Here is a 12,676-nt window from a genome sequence, read left to right as displayed (position 1 = left end):
CAGGTTATATAGTTTATGGCATTGTAAAAAAGATCATTGCCATTAATTATATTCATGAGTTATTGAGTGGTTCATTTAAAGGGGATGTCTAGTCTGAAATTATTTTGACGGGTTAGAATGGCAAAAAAATTTTAAAGTAAAAAGCTAGTGCTCTCATCACAATCTCCTGTCACTCCCATTCCACTTCTTATCGAGATCCCATCAGTTTCTACTCCATAGTCCCGTCCCTCTCAAAACACAAGATATGGACAATCATTGGGTGAGGCAAGTCACCTGTGACTTGTGATTGGATGCCTACCAACTGGTGGCAATGGGAGGAGCAACACCAGGAAAGAGGTAATATATCGATTGTCTATCATTTAAAAAAAAAAGATACATGAGCCCAGACAAAAGTAAGAAAAGGTTTATTCTTAAGTTGAATTTGTATGTAAGTCGAAACTGTATATTTTATAATTGTCACACCAGACAATTTTTTTTTTGCCCCAGTGACAATTGGGGTTTCAAAAATTTTTGCAGTTTTTTGGGGTTTTGAAACCCCAAGTATTATCAATAAAGCTTCATTACAGACACCTTACAGCTGATCATTGCAGCCTGGGGCTAGAGAGTTTCCAGAGAGTTTCACCAGAGGTCACAGTGGGCAGAGGGGTCCGTCTGTAACTAGGGGTCGTCTGTAAGTTGGGTTAGGGGACTGCCTGTACTGTAGGCTAGGAAAAAGGGGGTTCCTAAATTAGGGCTATTCTGATTACTTTTAATGAAACTTCAATTTATAAGCTCATTTCTGCATTCCTCCTTGTGTACAGCTGTAAGTGCTGTAGGTAATACCGCTCCTATATAAATAATTAACCATTATCCATCAGTCTTTTTATAGGAGCCAGTGTGCCTTTAATTGTCTCATCTCATTAGCTTGCATTAGAAAAGAAGGAGCGGGCCTAGTAAAACAATTTACTATTGCATACTTCAAAGCCCTTGAGTTACTATCCTCGCAGGATCCATAAAGTAATGCGGTTAATGCCCGGCTGATAGAATTACTAGTAACTTTATGGCGGCACATAATATGCTCAGTCCAGATATATTTAAATATCATTAATATACAGTGGAAACTACTTGGAAAAAAAATGGATGCGGACAGAGTGGAGACATAGGTATAATAATCCATCCATTATAAAAAGATAATGATGAATCTAGTGCACTAAACCTTTATTATCAGTAGTGGACATAGAAGAGAGGGAGACATTGCCCCCCATTATGGTGGTCCTATTGTTAGCATATACTGTAGATACTTGGCAGATTTCAGAATCTCCTATTCCCACTTTAATCCTTATTTAGGCTGCAAATTATTTTCCTGGTAGGTTTTACCCCAGGGAGAGACAACATTGTAATAATTTGGTTCTGCTGCTGTAGAGACTTAAATGACCTCTTACTAATTTAGGAAGCAATGTTCTCCTAAATGTGATACTACCTAGGCTGAAATGGCTTTTATCGGATGATACTGAACTACAGATTAAACAACTTTTTGGTTTAAAGTGCTTTAAATGAGGAAGGGTGGAGAGATTTAACCAATGTATATGTATAAAGGGCTTCGCGGTGATTGGAAACTGAACTAGATAACTAGCGATCAACCATGTAATGTGTATCGGGTGTCATCAGATTGATGGGTGATATGCTGCCCTGTTTGGATGAAGCTCCAAATTCTGGAAACAAAGACGCTCCCACTAAGGGGAGGATTAGGTGGCCGCCATCAGTTTACTATACATATGTACGATGCTTAAAGTTCTTTATTGTCTATCCATGTACAACACTCTATTGTCTGGTCTTCGCCATTGCTATCACTATTGTGGGGTTGACTATGAGTGACGGATGAGAGTCTAAACACGCTATAACCATGATACATGGACCTCTTCATAAAGGTGGATTTTCAATGCTGATTAATCTTGCAGATTGCAGGTGACCTTGACGGTAATTATTGTGTTGGTGATAACAGCTCAATACATCCGTGGAATTACCGGGGGATCCTCTATAGGATGAGCATCGACTCCCGTCTAGAAATCAATCATCTTAATTCTTTAAAGGGAAATGATCACTTTTCCATAGATCCTTTTCTTTACCAATCAGAAGATGGTGAAATAAATTCTGCACATTTCAGAATTTGAAGCAAATGTCTATACATTATATTATTCCTTCCCTGGAATACCATGAATTATTTTTCTCTAAATAGGATGAAAATCTGTGGCAAAATTATTTCTTAATAGATCTTTAAATTGATTGAAGCTACACATAGATTTTAAAGGTGTGGTCCTGTTAAAAAAGTTATACCTTACAGGGGCTCTACAAGGGGGGGCAGTAAAAAATGAATATTTTAAATTACACTAATCCTATGCTCAAGGTCTTTTAACACAACATGAAACATAAGTAGAGCTCTGACAGCCTAGCCTCTCCAGTTAATGGGTATTTGCCTCTTTAAAATGTATAACAGGGACCAGCACCTCGAAAAATGGGTTCACTGACCCCCTTCCTGAGGCCTGGCCAAGTGCAGAGCTTGTGGCGCATGCATGGCCATTCTCTCTATTCAAGTCTATGAGAGTGACAAAAACAGGGGAGTGTATAGATTCCCATATACCTGAATGGAGAATGGAAACACTCCATTCAGTTTGACCACATGTGTTTATGACATAGCCTGTGGAATCTAAAATATGAGAATACCCTGTTTGGGGGTCCTACCTGCGTAGGTAAAACAGCAGCAGAACAGCAAGCATCCATTTGTTATTTTACTAGCCACCCAATGAACCCCTTTAGTTTAAATTAACTTGTAGACAACAACTTTAAATATTACACACATCAACTGCCTGCAGTCACCTCCAGAGGGAGCTCCGGAGCTTACTGCATACTCAGTGTACGCATAAGATACATCAGAGTAAGATGCAGATGGTTACAAATTAAAGCTTTTAACATATAAGTATGTCACATGTCGGCTGCTGGTGTATTGAAAGGGCTCACAGGTTCAACACTGCATACAAGGTTTGATGTTTGCTGCATACCGCAGCAAACACCGACTGGTAACACCCATGATTGGTGTTACCACTGATCGCGGGTAGTGTGCAAGAGCATATATTTTTACAGTATACAATGTAATTAGAATAATACTACTAAAGCCAGCTACAGTACCACTACATTCTACATTGCAATTCTCAAACTGAAGTTTTCAACAGACACAAAACCTGAAGGGAAAATACATTCTCTAGACACTCCAGCGCAGTTCTTAAAATGTATTCAATGTGCGGTATAACCTCCTGACTTTATCTGACGTTCCTCTGTACAGCGCTGCATTCAATCAATGTTCTAAATTCTAACTATGTCGAGCCAAGAACACAGAGGTCTAAGGAGGAATCAACACTGAAAGTCCTCAGTAACAATCTGTATGGTTGTCATGTAACTTTACTAAATAAATACAACCATAGTTGTATATACCCCATAGTATAACTCATTTATCATAGTCAGGAAAGAGGAGGATGGAAAATAGCCCAGTACACAGCATCAGCCACTCAATGCTAGAAAACTTAATGGAGGGCAGAATAACCTTGAATTGTCTGATGTTCTGCCACTGTTAAATGGCAAAGGTTATGAGGACAGCTAACCACCTACCTGGAAGCTGTCATTCCTTTTAACAAAAACTATATACTGTGTTTGTAATGCCCTTCCCAAAAGTTTCCTGGTACATTTTTTCCTCCTCTAAAGTCAATGGAAGCTCTCTATTAATAATAAAAGAATGGATGGAACATATCTGGAGTAACCATCTAGTCTAGCAGGTAATAGCAGGTCTGTACAAGCTTCTTCTCACACTGTATGGCATGGCTGTGGAGTCGGTAAGCCAAACCAACTCAGTTTCCTGTACTTCAACTCCAGCTCCACCAAAATGGTCACTGACTCCATGACTCTGACTCCATAGTCCTGTTTTCCTGGTCACAGTGCTGAGATAAATGCGGCCTTTCCTTCCCAGTGCACTATTCCTGTTATCTATAGCAGAACAGTTTCACTCCTGAGCATGTACAAAAAGTGCAGCCACATACATCACAATTAAAGGAGGGATTAAGGAGGGATTGAGCAAGTTGTGCTGATGAGTTGCGGTCCACACCCTGTTGACAGAGTCCAATGAGCACTCACTTCCATAATTGATGTAACATAACTGATGGCAGATCATTGGTGCTATGTGGCCTCCAGTACTATTTGTGTCTGATCTGAATGCAGTGTTTGGTTGCTGGAGTGGTATTTATTGCTGTCCTGTTGCATTTATAATTTCTGGGTGGCATTTTGTGCTGTATTGTGGTTTTACTTTGTGCTGCTAGGGTGCTAGTTACTAAAGCGGCCCCTTAAAAATAAGCAGTATGACAGCATGGCCTTTTGACCAATAAATGTTGCTCACACCTGGCCTGAATCCTTAGATGAGAAATAAAATAGATATTTAAAGGAAATGTCTAAATTTTTATTACCGTATTTTTCGGACCATAAGGCGCACTAAAAATCCTTTGATTTTCTCAGAAATCAAAGGTGCGCCTTATAGTCCAGTGCACCTTATATATAAACCATACTTACATACAACAGCTGCCTTGAACTGAGCACAGGTCCTCCACCAGCTGGTCATTCATCCTTATAATCAGGTGCGAGTTATATTCCGGTGCGCCTTATATATGAACCTAGACATTTCAGCAGGCATTTATTGATGGTGCACCTTATACTCCGGTGCGCCTTATAGTCCGAAAAATACTGTATATGTTTGTGGAGTCAGTCAATTTTTTTCACGAAATTGTCACTGAATCCTCAACTCAGACGCCACAGCCCTGCTGTACAGTGGTCTCTCCTCTTAAACACAGAAATCCATCAGAGAAGAAGCCTATAGTTCAATATGAATCGCTTATGGGTTTTTTTTTAATAACTGGTTATTGATAATCATTTCTTCTAATTAAGAAATCTGCTTTAAGCAGTGCTTATAACCACTTAGGAGAAGACAGATAAGAGATACCCCCTGAGATGTCAGGCTGAGAACCAACAATCCTGCAGTGAGTGTGAGAGGGGGCATCTACACAAAATACTTTAACCTAAAAGACATAAAAATTCAATAACGAAAAAAGAATTGCCCCCGTAGGTATGCATAGCATTTAAACTTAAATGTTAATCATCAGGATGAGATTATGAATGGGGCTGGTGCTGCAGTGACATATGAATGGCCAGGAAGCCTATAGATCTAATACTGATTACAATTACCCATTATGTAGGATCATTTTTGCTGACGTTTTATTGCATACACTTCATCCCCTGGAGTTCTATACTGTAATGATGACGCATCGCCACAGCTGCACAAAATTGACTCCTTGACATTTAAGCGTTCTGTATTTATATCTGGGAAGTAGAAAAAGGTCTTGATAAATAATTAATTATTCTCAGACTTAGGTTATTATTGTAACTGATGACAAAATCTGCATTTCTCAGTCCATGGATTCTCACAGGGGTGAAAGTGAGGGTTTCTCCCCCCCTTAGGTCCCCTAGTGGGCATGGAAGGGTGTGAAGAAGCCATGGGGCACTAGCTATAGCCTCCGCCCATTCAGACCCGAAAGGTCACAGGTTGAAGCACAATTCTTTGCAAGGCAGGTAGAATTGCTGATGGGCGCAGACACCTCTTGATATATCAGATGCGTAGGAAGGGGGGGGGGCAATCATACGCAGGCGTCCCATGCATAAAGTAAACAACCCCCAATGTCTCTGTTTACAGGCTATGCCTATCATAAAAAAAACAAATAAAAATGACACAAATTACAAAAAAAACTTCCTCTAAACGTCCCTGTGTGCCCTGCAGCTATAACAAACCATCGCGCTGTTATGTTCGCTTGGTAAGTAACATCAGTTCTATAGTGAATGCACATTGCAGCATCATCATTTTCACACAAGAAATAAAAATTGAAATTTCTCTGGGAAGTCTGAGGCCTTTGTTGAAGGAGAACAGGCTGGTGATGAAACAGGCAGCAGGTGGTAATGCGCCAATGGCTATACTCACAGGAGGGAGGGTGACAGATACTCCAAGAGTCTCGCTGAGCATAAATGTTCTGATAAGGAGTGTAATATAATGTGAAAGCTGCTACATGTGTATTACTATTCACCATGTTAGGACTGAAAAGGGAAAACAAGTGCAATAAACTGCATGTAAACACATCAATACAAAAATATGTAGCTGAGCTATATTTACTCTAGAACGGTATAGGGACCTTGTATATGAAGGCAGCAAATCTCTGGGGTTCCTGCTAGCACATGCATGCCCAACCTCCATACTGCAGACACAGCCCCTGCAAATGACCTCTTTAACCCTTTCACCATCATGGGTCATTGGTAACGGAAGGTCCAGGTAGACTTTTTGTACTTCTGTTCTGCTCTTCTTTAAAGGACGATATCTTTGGAAAAGCTTTTCATGTCATGGCAATTATACTTTATTTTTTCATGATGTAAGTGACATAAACTTGATAGGATGTATTTATTAAATGTGTTTCTTTATAGAATACGGTAAGCAAATTAATAAAATGTAAAAAAATACACTTTATTGTAATATTTGCAATTATAATTGAATATACGTGTGCGGCGTCAATACATCACCCTTTCACAGGTTCAGTTACAGACGCAGAGGGGGCAGGTATTTCTACAAACTCTGGATGGGGGCAACACTTCAAATGGCTATATCTTTTTATCACGGCTACTTAAAACACGGTTCATATTCATAGAGGAGAATCTCCCCTTTAATTTTACATCAGCATTGTGTTTGTAGGCGTACTAGAAGCAGAGATATTTACTATCAAATGTACAGTCAGGAAAGAAGAGATGTGTATAAAAGTCACATTTTTTACTGTGGATATCTCTGGTTCTGTAACATCTAGAATGTCATGCTGTCATTTTAAAAGGGAGATTCTTCTCTTTAAAATGGCTCCTAGAACTGTTTCTAGGTGCCACCATTCAGAAGATATAACCAATGGAATTAGGCTGCTGTCATGGTTTCTATACATGTGCTATCTGCACAGTGTATGAGCAATTAGGTCCTAAATGGCAGTCAAGAGTGGTTTACAGAGGCAATTGAAGCAAATCATGCTTCTAATTAAACAAAACATCACAATATTAAGTAATATAAATTTAAGGACACTTTCACACAGTATTTTGCATTAGCCAATACCTGTAAAAGAGAAAAGGTATATTGGGAAACCCTCAATTCTGTCTTTTGAGCCCACTCCTGGTTTTGGCTTACAAATACCAATGTGAAATACTGACAGTGTGAACGTGGCTTAATGTGAAATACTGACCAATTGGTCTAATGTCAAACCTCTCCTAGAGCCTCTTGTTTCCTCTCTCGTCACAGGAAGGACTACTATATATAGCCCAATTAACATATTTCATTGCTTATAGCTTGGATTTGGTATAGTAAGCTGTATGTATTACTGTGTCCCTAGACCCACAGATATCTATGTTACCCCTTGTGCATTCAATGTACTAAATTAATCATCTATCAACATTGTTCTGAAAAGTGCAGCCCAATATGTTTTAACAATGGTCTTGTATATTGAGGAAGGGGTTGATTGTGATCTTTTCCATGTATCTGTTGTGTCTCTGCACTCTGCACTGTTCTCCCTTGTTAAATTAACACTGTATAAAACCCAGATCTCAGGATCATATTGCAATCTGGAAAGTAAGTGATTAACACACTTCTCAGCTGCCAAAAGACTAGGAAAATACTTTGTGCCCACACACGACTATTTTAAGCAGATTGTGTGGCGTAAGAATCTACAGCGGTACAGGGGTTATTTCTAGATCTCATGAATAAGGAAAGCTGCTACAGTATATAGTGATTCCTGATTACATACATATACAGTATAGTAATGTCAAAGGCATCTCATCCAGCCACTAGGTAACCCTGCTCTGCACTGATGAGGGGCATGAAGCCTGAAACTGTGCGGTCTACAGATAAGGCCTCTGGTATGGCTAGTAGCATTCATTTACATATTATTTTCCTATGCAGCAATCCTTGGAAATAGCTTTGTTTTAGTAGCTCTCTGAGCTATGTTATATATTTTTTTAATAATCATTATTTTTCCATGACATATTACAGTTATTTAGCACATACAAATACAGACTTCTATTTTAAATATATAACTTTAGTTTTTTTTAATATAATGATAAACATTAGTACAGCATTAGTGTTGAAAAATACGTAGAAGTAAAACATATTAGTGGGCATGCTAACAAGGCAACAAAAAATGTTGAGGTCTGTGACCACGGGAAAGTTCAAAGGTAAATAGGGAGAGTGTTTGTGGCTGGGAGAGCGGGTGTATATGGGATTAAGGAAGGGAAATACATTCTCCTGATGCTATTATTTGGATAAGTGGGGGAAGAGTGGACAATGTGGCATGGCAGAACTAGTTAAGGCTGCATTCACATGACCGTCAGAGGGACGCATATCCGTCTGGATATACATCCCCATAGATGGCTATGGTGCCCGGGCTTGGTATATTGAGCACAACGTGTTCCCCATGCTGTGTCCGCAAAAATGATAGAGCATGCTTTATCTTTGGCCGCAAAAACGGCTGTGGCGCATTATTTCCTATGGAGACGAGGCCGGCTGAGCCTATGTCAGTGTAAATGCAGCCCAAGGCTAGATGATCTTCCAGAGCTTATGAGAAGTTGTATCCATTAAGGGGGAGATTATTTCTATTTAATTGTACTGAAAAAGATTAGTAAATTTCTCTTACAAAAAAAAAGAGGAGCAGAGAAGTACAGACGCAGTTTATTGTAGTCTATAGGAGAAGGGGCAAGAGATGGGGTTCTAAGACTGCAGTGTCTCTTTTTAATGGGGTTTTCCATGAACACTGGATGACGTGTGTCGCATGACCCACCGACACCTCAAACACTGAAAGCATCAGAACAACGCAAAAAACGGAGCCAGATAAGTATGCGCTTTTTTCCTGACCTTGGCTGTCTGGACCATACACATAGGTGAAGATTTTCAAAAATGTCTAAAAGAATCCTGAAGCACACAAAAAATTTGGCAAAAAAATCATGGTTCCTTTATTTAATCCATACTGGTACAAAGATAAAATCCATTATGCTCGATTTTATGGTAATTTCTGCAACACCCTCGCCGATGCAAGGCAGAGTTGTGTTTGCGAATACGTCCCACCATGTAGCTTGCAGCCTGTGTAGGGTCTAGTCAGCCCCACAGCATGTCACTACATCACACTACATAGTCCTTATAGGATACAGGGGAACATTGCAGTGGTAGATCCTGCCTGGCAAGGCAGGAGTTAACTGTTTTATGTGATGTCATATGTGTCAGCCAATCACAGGTGTTAACCTTTTCTTAACCTTTAACTATTTCATTTTCCCGTCATTAGTAACAAGAGGGGTTCGATTAAAATGAATGTGCGCCCTCTAACATATCATGGCGTATCCCCGTACTATGTAATATATATATACTGCCGTTATCTTCTACCCATCTGCTCATAAAAACAAACTGTAAAGTGGTGGAACTAGTTGTGACCTTGGAATCCATTATTTAATCCACCCATGTACACACTTAATGATAATAAATCTATGCCATGCCTGATAATGTAGTCAACATGGAACCATGCGAGTCTCCTTGGCATCAGCTGTGAGCCAACGTGCTCTGCTTGGTAATGCACAGCTGGTGTTATTTTTAAAGGCTCCGGTTTTATTATAAAATGAATGATTTTTGCAGGAAAAAAAAAAAATAATGACAGACGGCTTCTGCCTGCTCAGTCTCTTGAGCTGTGAACAGTTATCATAAGGAGCGCTGGCGCTGTGATCTCACCACTGAGCTGTGCATCTCCTCCGAGCTTAGTTGGAAAATGTCGATCTGTCTTGACATGAAGGAAGAGGCACAAATGTGTGTGGGTTATGTGTATCTGTACAGATCTCCCATCAAAAATAACAAGTCCAAACTTTTTATTTGCATGAATAGTTAGTAGTAACTTTCGCTTTCTAATAATTGTCTGATAAAGTTATCCAAAAATTTCACAGAATTTTGTGCAAATCTTATGCAAAGTCCTTTCGCCCATTTTTGTCAAGGTAAGGTGCGAAAAAATACTGTGGGCATTTTCTCATAGTTTCCATGTTATACACTTTTTTTTGGTAGAAGGTTAACAGCTAATTCTGCCGGGTTTGTCTGTTGCGTGTCCGCAAAAAATGTGGACGGATTATATCAATGTGCAGTCCGTATTGTATGCGCATCCATTTTTACATCACGTCTGTATGTAAACAGGTTTTTTTTTCCTAACCATTAAAAAAAAACAAAAAACGCATGGGTTTCTAATCTACTTCCTGCCCTTGCTAGAACAATGTTATTACATATTTATTACTTGGATCTTAAAACTAATTCACTGCCAGAAAAGAAGACAAAAAATGAGACACCTTTACAAAAATTTTATGAATATATTTTTTCGGGGGAAAGATCAGTCACAGCCCAAAAAGAAGAGAAAAAAAATATAATTCAAAAAGTCCCATATGAGTCTCTAAAGCCCCTTCTACACTGGCATTTTTCACGCGCGAGTTCTGCGCGTGCATTTGACGCGCAGAACTTGCATTGCACTCTGTCCCATTGTATTCAATGGGTCTTTCTTCATTAGCGTTGGTTTTCACGCGCGTGCTTGCGTTCGTTTGCACGCGCGTCAAAATCGCAGCATGCTCTATTTTTGCGAGTCACGCGCAATTTTCACGCCCCATTCAAGTCTATGGAGATGCATCAAGAACGCATTGCACTCGCAATCATTGCAAGTGCAATGCGAGTGCAATGCGTTTTAAACGTAAGGGTTGCTAGGTGACCAGAATAACATTATTTCCCCTGCTCGCGAACGATCATTTAATTAAAAAAACACAGTGAAGAACAGTGAAGAATAGAATAAAACCAGTGAACACAGTGAAAACAGTGACCAAAGGATCATTTAAGAGAAAAACACATTGCAGAACACAGTGCAGAATAGATTACAGATGTTCGGCACATCTGCTTACTTGTCGGGAGATACGCGCGGAACGGTGCGGCCAAAATAGCATGTGAAGAACAATATATATGTGTGAAGAACACATTGCAGATGTATTTAAACTTCTGCAATTTGTTCTTCACACACATATATATTGTTCTTCACATGCTATTTTGGCCGCACCGTTCCGCGCGTATCTCCCGACAAGTAAGCAGATGTGCCGAACATCTGTAATCTATTCTGCACTGTGTTCTGCACTGTGTTCTGCACTGTGTTCTGCACTGTGTTTTTCTCTTAAATGATCCTGTGGTCACTGTTTTCACTGTGTTCACTGGTTTTATTCTATTCTTCACTGTTCTTCACATCTGCTAACTTGTCGGGAGATAATATACATGGGGAACAGTGAAGAATAGATCGCAGATGTTTGCAACTTATCAGAAGACATTATTTTTTAATTAAATAACCCATTTTAATCCCAAACCATGGTCCCTTTGAAAAATGCTCGAGTCTCCCATTGACTCGCGCGTGAAAAATGCGCCGAAAATGCAAAAAAACGCCAACAACACGCGCGTGAAAAACGCAAAAACGCTAATTACTCCAAGGAAAAATGGAACAAAAACGCAGCCAAAAACGTCAGTTTTTCACGCATTGCACCCTGACGTGAAACGCAACGCTAGTGTGGAAGAGGCCTAAGTCAAGTGAAAAATGTGTTAGAATATTCAACTTTTGTCACTTCACTCAACCAAAAAGAAATCTGACTAGACAACTCTTGGGGGGGCAGAATGCGCCCAATATACTAAGATGCTCCAGTCTCTTGGTATATTGGGACAAGCTATAGCACTTGGCGTGAGGGTGTTGTGGGGGGAGAAAAAGTTTAAGTACATGAAAAATATTCCCCTTGCTTTATTTTATTACCTTTCTTCACCAAATTACTGGCTGCAATGAGAAGCGCCATTACTGATCACTGATAATAATAATAATAATAATAATAGCTACACAAAAGATTATTACTACATATTATTACTAGGTAGACTGTCATGAAATCTCATCCTCAGGATGTCTGAAGTCCAGGAGCAATGTTCCCCAACCACTCAGTTCATGGGTCAATGCTGGGTCGGGGATCATTAAGTTCCAGGATGAAGGAGCGGCCACCAACTGTAGGTGTACAGGAGGAGCGGGAAGTGGGAGATTTGAGGAGCAGAAGCACCTTCACCACACCTACAGTAAGTGGCCACTTCTGCTGTGGACAATGTGAGGGGGGTACAAATGCCTTGGCTAGGAAGCTTCGGTGCTCCTTCATCATCGGCCTCCTGCATAATCCCAGGTAACTATTCCACCACCGATCTGCCCCACAATTGTCTGCCACTGACAAGCCCTGTTACCAATGGTCCCCACTGCTCTAGAGGATTTATATATACAGTATATAGGCAGTAAAGCACTGAACCTGATTTACTCTTTGAATTGGAGGGGCTCCTACTTGCTCTAGTCCAGTGATGGGCAACCTTTTGAGCTTGGTGTGTCAAAATTCGCCAAAAAACCGAGCATAACTCGGGTGGTGTGTCACCTTGACAAAAAAACATAATTTTGTGATATTTATAGTTTAAATAACAAATATGTATACTATTTAACTTCTAGGGTACTTTAACCGTAGGTTGTCTGAT

At 39.9% G+C, this 12,676-nt stretch overlaps 1 protein-coding gene across 14 annotated transcripts in view; it reads right to left on the bottom strand.

Moving 5' to 3' along the window:
- The window catches only part of APBB2 (amyloid beta precursor protein binding family B member 2), a 214,802-nt gene that overhangs the window by 27,691 nt on the left and 174,435 nt on the right, over positions 1-12,676 (bottom strand). The gene's annotated exons all lie outside the window — the stretch shown is intronic.

Source organism: Engystomops pustulosus, chromosome 1, assembly GCF_040894005.1.
Source record: "Engystomops pustulosus chromosome 1, aEngPut4.maternal, whole genome shotgun sequence".
Taxonomy (NCBI): Eukaryota; Metazoa; Chordata; class Amphibia; order Anura; family Leptodactylidae; genus Engystomops; species Engystomops pustulosus.
Note: the sequence above shows the minus strand (reverse complement) of the source record. Positions and strands in the feature narration are given on the sequence as shown.